The sequence below is a fragment of the Schistocerca serialis genome, chromosome 1 (genome assembly GCF_023864345.2).
Source record: "Schistocerca serialis cubense isolate TAMUIC-IGC-003099 chromosome 1, iqSchSeri2.2, whole genome shotgun sequence".
Taxonomy (NCBI): domain Eukaryota; kingdom Metazoa; phylum Arthropoda; class Insecta; order Orthoptera; family Acrididae; genus Schistocerca; species Schistocerca serialis.
The window spans coordinates 530,838,029-530,853,436 of NC_064638.1; the positions used below are offsets into that span (position 1 = coordinate 530,838,029).

General features: G+C 41.1%; 1 protein-coding gene across 1 annotated transcript in view; it reads right to left on the reverse strand.

The window, feature by feature from the left end:
* LOC126474939 (phosphatidylinositol 4,5-bisphosphate 5-phosphatase A-like) overlaps nt 1–15,408 on the reverse strand; it is an 80,328-nt gene that overhangs the window by 21,047 nt on the left and 43,873 nt on the right. The gene's annotated exons all lie outside the window — the stretch shown is intronic.

A 15,408-nucleotide genomic window follows, 5' to 3' on the forward strand; every position in this document is an offset into this window, starting at 1 on the left:
TGCGCTGGCAATTTGACTGCATAACCTGCTAGTCCACAGGACTGGTTGCGCTGATTCAGCTGTGTTTGATCCTTTCACACATGGCGATCTAGCAGTGCAGATGCTGAGGACGGGAGTAAACATTTGCCACCTCCCATGGTTTTGCTGTATTTGTCATTTGTTAATGCATTTCCTGTGACATTTTAAAGAACTTTGTGCTTTTTTTTCTGCTGCAAAAATGACTTTTAATACTGTGGACAGATGGGTTCCACTGAATGGGCTGTGGAGCAACAGTGCGTTCCACACTGACAGGCCACAGGTGTGGCTGCTGTCGAGCCCAGCATGGAGAAACTCAAACAAGATGCAGAGTGAAGACTTGGAATGCGGCTTGGCGTGACATATTGACAGACACTATTGAGAACTTGAGAGGCACAGAGTGAAGACTTGGATGCGACTGGATGCGACTCAGAGAGAAGGAATGCACTGGGACCTAGGAGCTCTAATCGAGGGACCGGTGATTGTGGCTGATGCTTGGTCTCGAGTGATTCCCCATGCAAACTGGCTCCAGTTGGCATTCTTTATAGCTGCCCGGTAGAAGAATACTCCTCCAGCAATTGGTGGACATGTGATCTGCAGAACAGGAGTCGGTGCCCGTGATGCCTGCACTAACAGTGGCAAAGCTGACTATGTGTGTTACTGTGGTGGCTGCAAGATACATGGTTGACAACAAACACGTTGTGCTTATGTTGTGATTGCACTATTTATCCTGTACCTTCTGTGATGGTGTTGCCAGTGTCCTGGAGAGGCGGCAGCCCTCAGTAAACATATGTGCTACCTAATAGTGGATCCCAAGAGATACATTAATTTCTTTTAGTATTGCCTGCACCTGAAATTTGACCTAATATGTTGATCTCATAAAAATGTAACTGTGCATGACATGGTGAATGACCACACATTGGAGGTGACCAATGATAAAGTCATGTATCTTAGAAAGTGATATATTGCATGTAAAACTGTGTATGAAAATTTTGCCTCAGAGCTGACCATAGCAAATGCTGCATTGTAGCCATGAATATTATTGAAATAATTCTTTGATTACTCTTTCATTTTTGGTTATTCAAAGTAAGTACTTGATACAGTACACTGAAAAATAAATTTCATGTTTACGATGGAAAATTAACTTTTCCCTTATAACAACAAAATATGAATACTGTTGTAACACATAAAGTAACATCAGATGTCTTGTCAGGGCTCTACCAGTGCCACATCAATGACTATCAGTGTATTGGAACCAAGTAGTGTTGACTCAAGTGCGAATGACTGCTTTGTTGTATTCCATTACTGAGGGTAAATAAAGTACATTTATTATTGTTGCCTGTGGCACGTAACTCGGCATGCCTCTCTGTCATAATACAAAAGAAATAATACAACCCTAATCCAAATTTGAAGTACTTATTATAAAGTTTGTAAAACAATTAAATTAGCCCTGGAAAATCTGTAAAGTAATTCTTTCTTTTTTATGTGTGTTTAGATTATAAACTCAAGTGCTCAGCATTTAATTCCTGCTAACCTTTGAGTCCTTTTATGCTTCTTTACCTCTGGGAATGACATGTCAATGTGAAAAATGTCGAGCTGCATCATGATTCGGAATCCATCTTTACCTGTAGGTCTCCTGTGACTGGCTGGGTAAGTCAGTCCAAAGATCTGACAAAGCAAAGGTATATTCCTTCCAATAATTTCATGTCTATTAACACACTGGGACATTCAAACCAACCTTTGGTTGGTCGTTAACTTACAGTAAATTACACCACTCAGTTTTGTTTATTGCACTACAATGACGGGTACAGCCAACACAGCACTGTAGGCACACCATGTACTTCACCTTGGGCTCACTGCTTTTTGTAGTAGAACTGTGGGCACAGCTGCAGATGGCACTTGTGGTGAACTTGTGAAACAAAGTCCACAGTCTGGGCTTAAAGGAATGCAGTCTGAAATTTGTGAGCTCAGTGACAGCACGATTGACATGTATGAAGAAGACACCATGAGAATTTTGTGGTTGTTAGAAAGTATGTGACTTGTGATTCGAGAGAGAGAGAGAGAGAAAGAGGGAGAGAGAGAGAGAGAGAGAGAGAGAGAGAGAGAGAGAGAGAGAATGTGTGTGTGTGTGTGTGTGTGTGTGTGTGTGTGTGTGTGTGTGTGTGTGGCGTTAACGAGCGCTACACGGTGAGGTTACGAGCGCCCTTACACATGTTAAAAGAAAGAATGTGGATAAAACAGTGAAAATGTTAACTTATGCACCAAGGCAATGAAGAAATTCTAAAATGTGCTATACGGGAGATTAAAACATAAGTAAAATGATACAGGAGCTAAAAGAAAGGCACAGGGAAATGTGACTAGTTGACTACTCACAAAAACGCGAGAGTCAGTCACCCTGTGAACACATTAAAACCATTCCCATAAACTCTTGGGAAAAATATTGGACGATTCACAAAACTTTAAAACTCAAACTACATTTGTTTGGACATTAATTAAAACAGAGGACAGGCCTGTTGGCAAATCCACTGTGGCCCACTGGTCGGAAAATGAAACACAGTCCGATAAAATTGTGGTGCACACTGAGGGCCTCTCTCCAGGGCAAGAAGCCACGTGTTATAGGGCTGTGGCCTATGCGAAGATGAGTATGGATGACCTCGTCCCATCGACATGGCAGCAAGGAGGTCCACCATGGCTGCGTTGTGGGCTTTACTAGATGTAGCATACTGTCCGTCACTTCCATCCATTTATCCTCCCACTGATGCATGACTTTCGATCTCAACAGTGAGGCTATAGCATGCAGAGAGATGGTACACTGAAACAACTGAGGATCACAACATGCCCTCTTGACTGCTAGATCTGTCCTTTCGTTCCCCACAAAGCCCTTGTGCCCAGGTACCCAACAAAATGACACCCCCTTCCCCAGTCTTCATCGTTGGAGGAGGGCATCCTGGATTACCTGTGGATTACTTTACCTGTCATGTAAAAATGTTGCAGAGGTGAAGGGCACTCAGAGAATCGGAGCACACAAGAAATTTAAAACTGGGAGACCATCCCATCTGCTCAAGTATCCACAAGACCACATATAATTCTGCATCGAACACAGTAAAGTCTTGAGGCAGTTGGACCTTGAGGACATGGTCTGGGAAAACAACAGAGCAACCACCAGTTTGCTCCCCCCTCCCCCCCTTTTCTGTTTAGACCCATGTAGTTGTTGTGCTCATATAAAATGTAAGAAAATATCATATTGAAAACATAAGCAGGAGTGCAACCTCTCTTCAGGAAACACGCCTTACAGATGAAAACTCACTAGACTATGGTAAGTACTGTATCTTCAAAAGTAAAAAAGACAAACAAATAGGAAGAGATGGCACCCCACTCCTAGGTATGGCATTTGTCATTCACAAGAGCATAGTTGATTCTATTAAAGAAGTCACCCCCATAAATACCGTATTTACTCGAATCTAAGCCGCACTTTTTTTCCGGTTTTTGTAATCCAAAAAACCGCCTGCGGCTTAGAATCGAGCGCAAAGCAAGCGGAAGTTCTTAAAAATGTCGGTGGGTGCCGCCACAACTTAGTGCTGCCGTCGAATATATGTAGCGCTACACAGGCATGCTTTGTAGGCACAAAGATAAATACTGGCGCCAAAACCTCTGCATCAGTAAATAAATTTAAAAAAAAAAGGTGGAAGACAAGCTTTTTTTTCTCCGCACCGAGTTTCGACCACTGCATTTTCATACATTATCCAACAAAGTAAATATTAATTCCGTATTGTTCATCTTCAAATGTAGCAGCATTTCAATGTACTACGAAAACCCGACTGGCAAGAATGTTTGTCAATATGGCCAACTCTACGTTCTGAATTTTTTCCTATCTGTGAGAAGAGATGGTTGCTAATACGAACTTTTATAAATTGTGAATCACATGCAGTATTCTCGTCACCATAAGAATAATACAAATATAAACATTTTGCCATGTATTGTTTCGTGTTTGCTACTATCTCATTTAAATCCTGTCTGCGTAATAAACCACAAAACTAGAGTGAGACAACAGCAAACGCGGAAGAATGTACATATCATGTCATGTTTATATTCGTATTGTTCTTATGCTAAACAGTGATACAGTCAGAAATGAAGCGAGGCAATTGGCTAGATTTTTAAATCTAAGATGACTCTAATTTCTGTGCAGAATGCAATGTACTAAAGAGACGCCTGCAAAGATTTTCAAACGGAGAAAAATTTTCACTAAACTCTCGTTCAGAACATCTTCTATCATACGCAGTCTATTATTTGGTTCTTCTTAATCATTATCAAAGAAAGCAGCAGTGTGAGTAACAACAAGTAGCAGTCTCTTGCCACTGTTTCGCTAATGAGACGATTCCTCTCTCTCTTTTTTTCTTTTTTTTATTTGTAAGCGGCGGTAGCGCGCTCAAAAGCAAGCCATGCCGCGATCGGCGACAGGCCGTAAATACGCAGTATCAGAGTACGACAAACAATGCATGACACAGTACAGTAATGCATTTTCAGCGTAGAGTGACGTAAACACCTATAACAAAGAAAACTGCGCTTATCAGATCAAAGAAAAAATAAGCAATCAATTCAAACCAGACGAAGCACATGAAAAAGGAAGGGTACCCGTATAAATACGGACGGAGCGCCTGACGCATAGCAATGGCTGCCTGGTAAAGCTTAACTGCTAAGCTTATGACTCGAACCAAACTACTGTAGCTGTATCGTCATTCATTCGACCTAAATTGTCTCATATTACAGTGGACCAACTTTGTTTCGATTTGGAGATGCTGCCTAAAGCTTTTCTCTCCCCTTGAATTTCGAGTCTCAAATTTCAGGTGTGGCTTAGATTCGGGAATTTTTTTTTTCCTTGATTTCGAGTCTCATTTTTCAGGTGCGGCTTAGATTCGAGTAAATATGGTAATGGACTAATGACAATGCGCATACAATCTGCAAACAAAAAATACACAGTAATTAACGTACATGCACCCACGAACATTGAAAATAAGAGAGATCTGCAGAAGGTAGAGCAGTTTTGGTCTAAACTCGAGAAGATTATGGAATTAGGCCCCCAAAGAAGTAACAAAGATATTACTAGGCAACTTCAATGCCCAGATTGGCAGAGAAAAAAATACCAAAAGACCACAAGTAAAATCCCGGCCCATAAATTCACCAACAAGAATGGCATGAGACTCACCGAAGTGTGTCAACAGAACAATCTTAAAATAATGACCACCTCACTGAGGAAACATCCTCAAAAACAGAAGACTTGGAGCTCTCCTATACAGTCTCTCAGAGAATATCAGAATGACCACGTGGTCATCACACACCCTTCACAGAAGGAAATTCATGACACGCAAGTCCGAAGAGGAGCCAACAGTGCCTCTGACCACTATCTAGTATGGATGAAAGTGAAATTCACTCTGAGAAGAATCCACCACATGAAAACTCATTCTCAAAAATTCGACACCAAAAAGATCAAAGGAAGTAACATAAAAGAAGAATGGGAAAAGAAAAATGCAGGCACCTGGCATCAATTCCGTAACAAGATAATCAAGATAGCCAAAGATGATGATGATGATGATGATGATGATGATGATGATGATGATGATTGGTTTGTGGGGCAGTCAATTGCACGGTTATCAGCCCCCGCACAAATTCTGAACCTTTGCTCAGCCCAATCTTGCCACTTTCAAGATGATGATGACAACACACACACACACACCCAGTCATCTCGAGGCAGGTGAAAATCTCTGACCCTGCCGGGAATCAAACTCAGGACCCCGTGCTCGGGAAGCGAGAATACGACTGCGAGACCATGAGCTATGGGCTAGATAGCCAAAGAGGAATACGAAACACCCATAGTGGGACTCCGCATATGAAGAAGCACTGGAAGAACGAAAGAGTGCTTTCCAGAAATATAACTAAAAAGTCACTGGAGACTCAACAATACCTTCAGACCAGAAAGAAAGCCTAAAAAATTATCAGACAAACAAAGAGGAGGCACATGAAGGACCAGTTGGACTCGATAGAAAAAGACTTCCGAGATCACAGTACTTGAGACTTTTACAGAACGTTCACAGGGAGGATTCGAGGATTATCCCTCGGAACTTATGTTTGCGAAAACCAGACGGCAAACTCACACTGACCAACCAAGATAATTGTAGAGAACTGGCTCGATATTTCTCAGAGCTACTCAATTGCCAGGAGCCCACATCAAGATGGCCCAAAGAGACTGCCGCACAAGTAAACCCAGAATCTTCATCACATACCAAAGAAGAAATCCATAAACACATCTTCAGACTAAAGAATAATAGGGCTTCTGTAGAATATGGTATAGTTGCAGAACTATTGAAGAACACAGGCCCAAATACACTTGAGAAGCTCACACAAATGATCATAGACATATGGAAAACGGAAAAGGTACCGGAAGAATGGAACTGTGCACTCATCCATCTGTTACACAAGAAAGGTGACAGAACAGATGCCAATAACTGCAGAGAGATTTCTCCCCTTGAAGTCACCTACAAAATTCTATCTGCGTGTTTTCGTCAAAGAACACAACAACAGCGTGAAAACAAAATTGGTGACTATCAAGCCAGTTTCCGACCGAGGCTTTTTTTTGTTGAACAAATATTCAATTTGAAGATGCTATTGAAATAGAGAGCAACCCAAAGCCCTCTGGTCATCTGTATGTTCGTCGACTTCAAGAAGGCATATGATTCGGTGGATCAACAGTCCCTCTTTAACATCTTAGAAAAACAGGGACTTGATTGAAAGACATTAAGACTCATCAAGGAAACATTCATGGGCACAAAGTCAAAAGTGAAATTCACGGGCGAATTGTCAGAGCCCTTTGACATAAAGACCAGTGTGCGACAAGGTGATGGATTGTCATCACTGCTCTTCAACCTTGTTCTGGATAAAGTCATCCAAGATTGGGAGAAAGAATTTAAAACCCAGGACCACTGGAAACCCATTCAACTTGGACAACAGAATGAAGACATCAAGGTCAGTTGTTTAGCTTTTGCAGACGACCTAGCAATGCTAGCAGCCTGCGGAAATACAGCGATCAAACAGATTGGAGTCCTCAAGGAGTGCGCTGAGAAAACTGGACAACAAATTTCATTCAAGAAAACCAAGTTCACTTGCACTAAATTCGACATTCAGGAACTGAACACAAAATATGGGCAGATCAAACAAGTTCCACACTTCAAATACCTCAGTGAGATTACAGAACCAACAGAGTTGGAAAAGGAAGCACAGAAAGTTTGGTTACAGAAGCTCAAACGAGCATATGGGAGAAAGGATGAAATCTACAATAAGAAATATATGTCCATTCATACAAAGATCAAACATTATAATACAGTGATTAAACCTGAAGTGCTGTATGTGAGCAAAACCTTCATCATAAATGTAATGCGTGATCTGACAGGGTCCATATGCATATAATAATAATAATAATAATAATAATAAAAGAAGCAGGAGTGCAATCCCTCCTGTACTGCACTAAATCAAAAAGTCAGCACCCCTGCGTAACCAGGTAGCAGACGACTAAAATCCTGGATTTGAGGTTGTACTACTTGTGCCACTCCAAGTGACACCAGCACATACCAAATGCGGATCCCAAATGGCCTTGTTGCTCATGAACAATGGGAGAAAAGGTATTCCAGAGGTGGACATGCAACAGTGTGGTATGCTGATAAATTTGGAGCTGTGAGGAACTTAAATGCCTGATGCACCTTGAGAAGTTGCCATCAAATTTTAAGTGCTGGTTCACCAGCCTCAGTACAGAGACTGGGTATGGGGCCGGTCTTATAAGCACCTGTGGCCAGCCTAATCTCCTCATGGTGGAGAGCATCAATGATCTCTAAATAAGAAGGCCTCACCAATCCATATACTGTGCACCCATAGTCTAGCCACGAATACATGAAAGTACTATACAACTGGAGCAGGTGCGCCCTTTCTGCTTCCCAAGACCTGTGGCTAAGGCATTTCATGATGCTCAGTGCCTTCAGAATTCCAGCTTTCAGGTCTCTCAGCTGTGGCAACCACGACAGTTTGGAGTCAAAAATGATGCTGAGGAACCCCACTGAGTGGCTAAAATGTCGGATGGCGTCCTTCACATGCAAGGCAGATAAATTAAACAAACAAAAAGAATAATTAAAATGCACACACACACACACACACACACACACACACACACACACACACACACACACGTATCTGCAGAAAACTGAAAACCCATCTTTGCAGCCCACTCCTCTAAACTCAGAACTATGTTGCAACTGATGGTTCGCTGTTGTAACCACGGAGAAGGAACACAAAACAGCAAAATCATCCACAAATAATTACAATGCCTTACCATAGAAAATATGCTGTTTATAGCTATGATAAAGAGGATAACACTTAAAACACTGCCGTGAAGGACACAACAATCTGACAGTGTATCACCAATTCGAGTCCTAGAAACCTGCTGAGACAGGAAAGACCATATGAAGAAGGGTAAATGGCTATGAAAGCCCCACTGACGCAATTGTGCAAGACTACTGTGTCTCCAAGTAGTAATGTATATCTTCTGGTATTTAAGAATATGTCTATATAGCTATATTTACGTAGGAAAGCCTGCTGAACAGCTGGCTCTATTAGGGTCTGGCTGTCGACAGTGGACGGAAATCTCCGGAATCCACACAGAGAGACTAAGGAGTTGCTTGATATCTAACAACCAGACCAGACAATGGTTAATCATTCGCTCCACAATGTTTCCTACACAGCTCATTCAGGCAATACTCCGATAACTACTGAGTCATGAGAGATCCTTTCATGGTCTGGGGAGAGGTATCAAAATTGCCTCTCTCCACTAGTTGGGGAAGTGACCTGTTTGCCATATAAGATTGAAACGACCCAGAAGGTCTTCCTTTGACACTTCTGGCAAGAGTCAAAGCAACAGTCCCAGATTTGGTTGTAACACGTTGCAGTATCATGAGTCTCATACGGGGCTGATTCCAGTTCCCACATGAAGACATGGGAGTTGTAGGTCTCAGAATGGTGGGATCTGAACTGCAACTTGCCCCACTCTACAGTAGCACGGTAGCAGCAAAACGCCGGATCCTGGCTGGAATTGGCAGCGGCTTTTGTAAAATGCTCTGCCAGTGTCTGAGTGATGTCTCTGGGCATTATTTGAGGACACTCCTGTTTCAGCACTGCTACTATTGGTAAATGACTGTTTTCACTGGAATTCCTTCCGATGGCTTCCCACACTTTTGTAGAACAAGTGGAACGGTTGATAAGACTCCACGAACACTTGCCATGACCTTTACTAGTTCTTCTTAATTATGCACTGAGTCTTGACTCTCACGACTCTAAAGGTTACGAGGTTGTCTGCTATAGTGCAGCATTTAAATTGCTGAAGTGCTGCACACCTGTCCCAGATGGATGAACAGCACTCATCTGTCCACCGAGGTACAGGTCACCTCCTAAGATGCCCTAAGGACTTTGGGATGGATAACTCAGCAGCACGGTGGATCACTTGTGTGATGTGGTTCACTCATTCCTAGGTGCTGTCATGATGTTCAAACACAACCAGCTGGCTGAACTGCATCCAGTTGGCCGTGCTGAGCATACATTTTGGTGGCTTCTCATCAGGTAATGATGCACCCAGTAGGTGAATGCGGAGTGGGAAGTGTAACTGGAATGAAAGTTGTCAATGACGTCCCACTAAACAATCTGAGAGGGCTAGAGAACAGAAAAAGGGGTCGATGGCTGAGAATGACCCAGTAGCAGTACAGAAATGTAAGCTAGTACCTGCGTTGAGGGTGTACAGCTTGTGAGACATCATGAGGCTCTCAAAAAGCTGGCCCTGAGGCCAAGCAGAGGTTGAGCCCCACAACACATGGTGGACATTGAGTCTCCCAGTAGCAAAAATGGTTGTGGGAATTGTTCCACAACACCTATGAGAGCCTGTATCTACCTTCGTGTCTCGCGAAGGTAGATACAGCGAGCAAACAAGCCAAGATCTCCACTCCCTGTGCCACACAAAGTACACCCACCATGCAGCATGGTGGTTGCTGATGCATGCCCAGAGCTTCCAGTGACAGGGAACTGGTAGCTCAGGAACCCTGGGGTTGCCAAACCCATACTCAGCAAATGAATTCTGAGTCCTTGAGGGATTCGAGCAATGGTGAAGATTAACAATGCCAGTGACGCACTGAAAAATAACAAATATAGTAACTTTTGTTTTCGAGGGAGTGGGGGGATCTGAATGTATGCAGCAAAACTTTTGATACAAGAAACATATGCTGATGTGACATCGAAGTGTGCAGTGCACTGTTCAAAGGTGAATAGCTGAAATGCACACCAATTAGCGAATCTTCCTAAAAATTGTCTTTGCTGTTGACATCTGAAAGAAAAACAACAGTTCTATGGCATCCGGGATAAAACACTATAAAACAAAGTCTTAAAATGGATTTCTGACACGATTTTTAAGGGCACCCAGAACGTGAAAAATACGAAAAATAAATTGAATTTTACCAAGTTTTCTGATTAACTTGTTTCAAGACATACATCTAACTTAATTCTAAGTATTTAAAAATAAATAAATAAAAAGGGCCTGCACTGCTCTTTGTGGGCGTTTCCCGACCCATTTAACATGGTTTTTGTGTCTGAGAAAGATTTTTACATATTTTGAACTTCCCTCTATTTTCTTCAGAGATACGGCTAGGACTTTTGCATTGTGTGGCTTCTGTGCAGAGGTTGGCAGCTCTGGCAGAAAATATGACAGTTGTTCATTGAAGTTTGTTGTTGTGTGGTTTTTTGGCACAATTTTGAGTGTGGTGTTCTGAAGTGTGTTGAGTAGGTAGACAGAGTGGGTGCATTCTTGTCTGAAAATCATTTTTTTTACTGAAAATGCCACAAGTGAGTAATAGAAAGCGGAAAGACAAATGGAAGAACCATATTTGGAAGAACATTTTTGCAAATCCAGAGGTTAAGTCTGAAGCAGATAGTGAGGCTGCTTCTTCCCAGTGCAGTGCATACAAGCAGAAATTGACTACAAATGAAGACAGCTACAATAAAATGTCTCAGGAAACAGATCAAAACAACGTAAATGAAATATTTGACATAAGTGTACAGTCAGATATTTTTAAAAATTGTATCAGGTGTAAGAATTATAATCAGGGAGGTATTGAGCTTCAAGTCAAGTCACATGTTGACCTTGCATGTGAAATAATCCTATCATGTAATTACAAAGTATCATTTTTTATTTGTCACTCTATGCAAAGAGAACCAGGAAAGTTATTTGAACTTAATCTGAGACTGCTTTATGCCCTTCTCTCTATCGGAAAAGTGCAACCACAGAAGAAATGATGTGTGGTCTTATGAACTTACCAAAGCCTTCCACAAAATTTAGTACTTCCAACAAAACATTAGGTCTGTAGTGGAAGATATTGCGCATGAAACTATGCAGAAAGCAGTTGAAGAAGCTGTTCATGTCACTAACAATGTCAACATAATGGACGTTACTGTAGGCTTACATGGTTCCTGGCAAGAGAGAAGGCATCGGTCACTCGGTGTGGTAACAGCCACTAGTGGAGACATTGCGAAGGCAACTGATGATGTAGTTTTCTCAAAATATTGCAGATGCCCTTGTGGAATTAAAAATAAACATTCTGAAAGCTGTCAAGCTAATTATAGTGGAAGCAGTCGTAGTATGGAAGTTGAGCAGGCAAAGAAAATTTTTGAAAAGTCTATCTCATGGTACAATGCAGGATATGTCAATTTCCTAGGTGTTGGTGACTTCAAAAATTTCAAAACAATTGAATTGGTAACAAAATCAAAATAAAAAAAGTTGGAATATATTGGTCATGTTCAGAAGAGAATGGGGTCAAGACTGAGGCAGCTAAAAAAAAAAAAAAAAAAATTGGGAAGAAAGCAACTTGCTGACAAAAAGCCCAGTGGAGGTAAGAACAGGCTTCCACTTTGCCACACAATTGTTCGACAGATTTCAAAGAATACATGTTCTAGGCAAAATCTTTTACGTTTATGAAAGTCTAATTTTATTTGGTGGCAGACTTTCACAGATTTAGCTTCAGAAAATGAATACTGTCATAATCTAAAGATATGTTCAGGGAAGAAAAAAGAAAGTGGTGATGTGGCTGCCAAATTTCAGCCAGCGAAAATATTTTGCTACAAATGTGTGCATATGTGTCTCTGTTTAGGAAGATCAGACTTATTTGCATTGCCAGCTGGTATAATTTTCACAAGATCTCCATGGAATAGCTAGACAGGAGTACTGTCGAGATCAACATGGATTACCTCAGATCAGTGGAACTACCCTGAGAAAAATGGAACTAAAATTTGGATCAGCCAATAATACTCTTACTGTAAAACACGCTGATTTAAAAATAAAAAAAAAATGCTTCATAATGTACCAGAGTATGCGGTGTGTAAAACTGAGAAAACACAGTTTAGACCTAATTGCTTTACCAATTACAATCAAGGACCAGATGGTGTGACTAAACACGATCGGTATTGATCCTCATATCCTCTGATGAGTAGGTATGTCAAGGGGTATAAGAAAATATACTTTACCTCCTGGACACAGAAATGTTCAATCATTTAAGGACTGATATTCTCGTCAGAGTTATTTTCCCTGGAAAATGTCTCCACTCTGCCTTGATGATTAACTGGGCTTTCTACTTTGCTTGATTGTCCCTTATGGATATAGCTTGGGAGGGTCACATTCTTCTGGAGCTGCTTTACACACTGAGCTGAAACTGTGAGCTTGATCCTACAATACCTCGATTGCAATTGACAAAACAATGAGGTCTAACCTGTGAAAATTTTATTTCAAAAATTTTTATGTGAATGTGTTAACAATAGACTTCAGTATTAAACTGTCTGTTTACCCCCAAAAGACATTTTTTGTGGTAACTATATATTCTCGTCTGTGGTATAGACACTGTCTTATAAGAATCAAACTTTGAAGCTCTGTGTCCATACCTGACAATAGTTTTTTACATGTTGCAGGCTAATGTGAGCTCGGCTGCAGAATATGCAGTGGCACATTACGTTATTATCTCAACAAACAATTAACTTGGTCAAAATAGTTTGAGAGATGTTTATCTGGCTCATCTTGTCACTGAGAAACTGCCAAAGTGCATAGAAAATAGAATACAGGACTGTTGCAGATTTGTTCAATCTCCATAGACTATGTGCGACGACCAAAGTATCCACTACAACCACCATTGATATTCAATATGCAGATGATAATGTCATTTTTGCAAACTCAGAAGATCCACAAGTAACCTAAATGTACTGATGAAGCAAACTTAAGTATTGGACTAAGCCTTAACATCCAGAAGATGCAAATCCTACATCCACCGGCACCTAACTATACCGCCATACACCCAAAAATCACAGTCCAAGGCAAAGTCCTGCAGAATGAAGAACACTTCCCATACCCTGGCAGCCACCTTTTGGCAAACGCAAATATTGATACTGAAATCCATCACCTCAAATATGGGAGTACGGCTTCCAGTCGTCATTAGCTCTAGGTATAACACCCAACTTGTACATCATCTCTTACATATGGGTGCGAAGCATGGACTACTTACAGACAGCCCATATGATATCTGAAAAAGTATCATCAGCACTGCTTGAGAAGGATCTTAAGGGTGAAATGACAAGACTGGAGAACTAAAATCAGTGATCTGGAAGAAGAAAACTACTAGCATTGAAGCCGTGATCATTAAGCATCAACTCCATTGGATGGGCCACATCATTTGAACACCTGAATCCCACCTACCAAAACAAATTATGTATGCCAGCCAAAGCATGGTCAAAGACAAATTGGAAAAAAATAGAAATGATACAAACATAAAAGGACAATATGAAAAGATCTCAAACTGAAATTGGTAACTGGGATAGTTGTAAAGTTTGGGAAGGAAACCAGCATTTTGAGCAACTGAGGCAGAAAACAAAATCTGACAAGTGCAATGCTAGGAAAAAATGGGAGCTCCTGACAATAAGCAACACTATGCAGCCAGTCCCCACCACAACAAATGTGTGTCAACAGTGTGGAAAAATCTTAGCTCCATCAGGCCTCTACAGTCACTTAAAATCTCACAGAAAATGAGTTTCGAAGAAGACATTCATACTTGTCAGCAAGTGATAGCTCAGAATCATCATCTGCCTTAAGGTAGACATTCTGCAATATAACTATAACTTCAGATTTTAGAGAGGAACACACAAAATTTTAAACCACAAGCATCAAAACTTTTGCTGTAATCCATACAACTGAGTTTCTGTGGTTCCAAGCCCACATAAATCTAAGTGACATATAAATCACCGCATTTACACAGGGAGTGGCATAAAAGAAGGAAGACATCTCCCAGTACTACATTGGATCACATGGCACCAATCAACTTCCGACTCAGATGAAGGTGCCAACAAGTGTGCCACTTGCGTGTTGTTCTCGGCCAGTGCTCAGACCCTGTGATCTAGCTGTTATATGATGACCACTGTGACAGACAGACTTCCCAAGGTTCCTGTGCCAGTTGGACTTGGTCTCAAGTATTGTTTTGTGTAACCAGTAAACAGTGCTTAATAAATGAACCATGTACCACAACTCAACAATTTCTCTATCAAAAGGTAAAATAAAGAGTAGAATTCCAATCATATTTAGAGATGCTTTCTCATCACATAACACGTTCAACAAATTTGTGTGTCTTATTGCCCACATTCAACATGTTCAAGGTACAGATGCTTGCTTGTGGTCAATTGTTCTGACAATTGACATGAACTGATCATGCATGTTTGCACATCTTATCCTTTCGCTTGATTATGTATGAATTGCCAGTGGGAGTGGACTGGATTTCTGGGGCTCAGGATGGATTATGACCAGTTTTGTAATGATCTGGCTCATGTGAGTAAGGATTATGAGCAAAGGAGGTATGTGCAAGTGGGCTAAGGGGGGCTACAACATAAAGATTAGGTGGCTGAAAGAAATTTATTTAGAAAAGCCTTAAAGGATTTATGTTAATACTGATTTCTTTCCATGGCCTAACAAAGTTATACTCTTGTAGAACACTTTGTAAATAGATTATAGGTAAGAGTAATATGTAACACGGAGATCAGCTTTTCCTTTGAAAGGGTGTCACTGTGCGTAAGTTGAGACAATAGTCTAAGAGATTTGCTTGGATCCAAATTAACCTGAGCACATAAAAGCTTGTTGCACTCAAGACTTTTGCCCATCCACATGAACGTGCACGTGCCTTTCACAATTTTTGGCAGCATCCTGAATCCCATCAACCTTTTTCACTATGGAAACACATCAGCCTTTATATGCCGGCTCACTGTTTGCCCATACAGCTTTCCTTCTAATCTTTC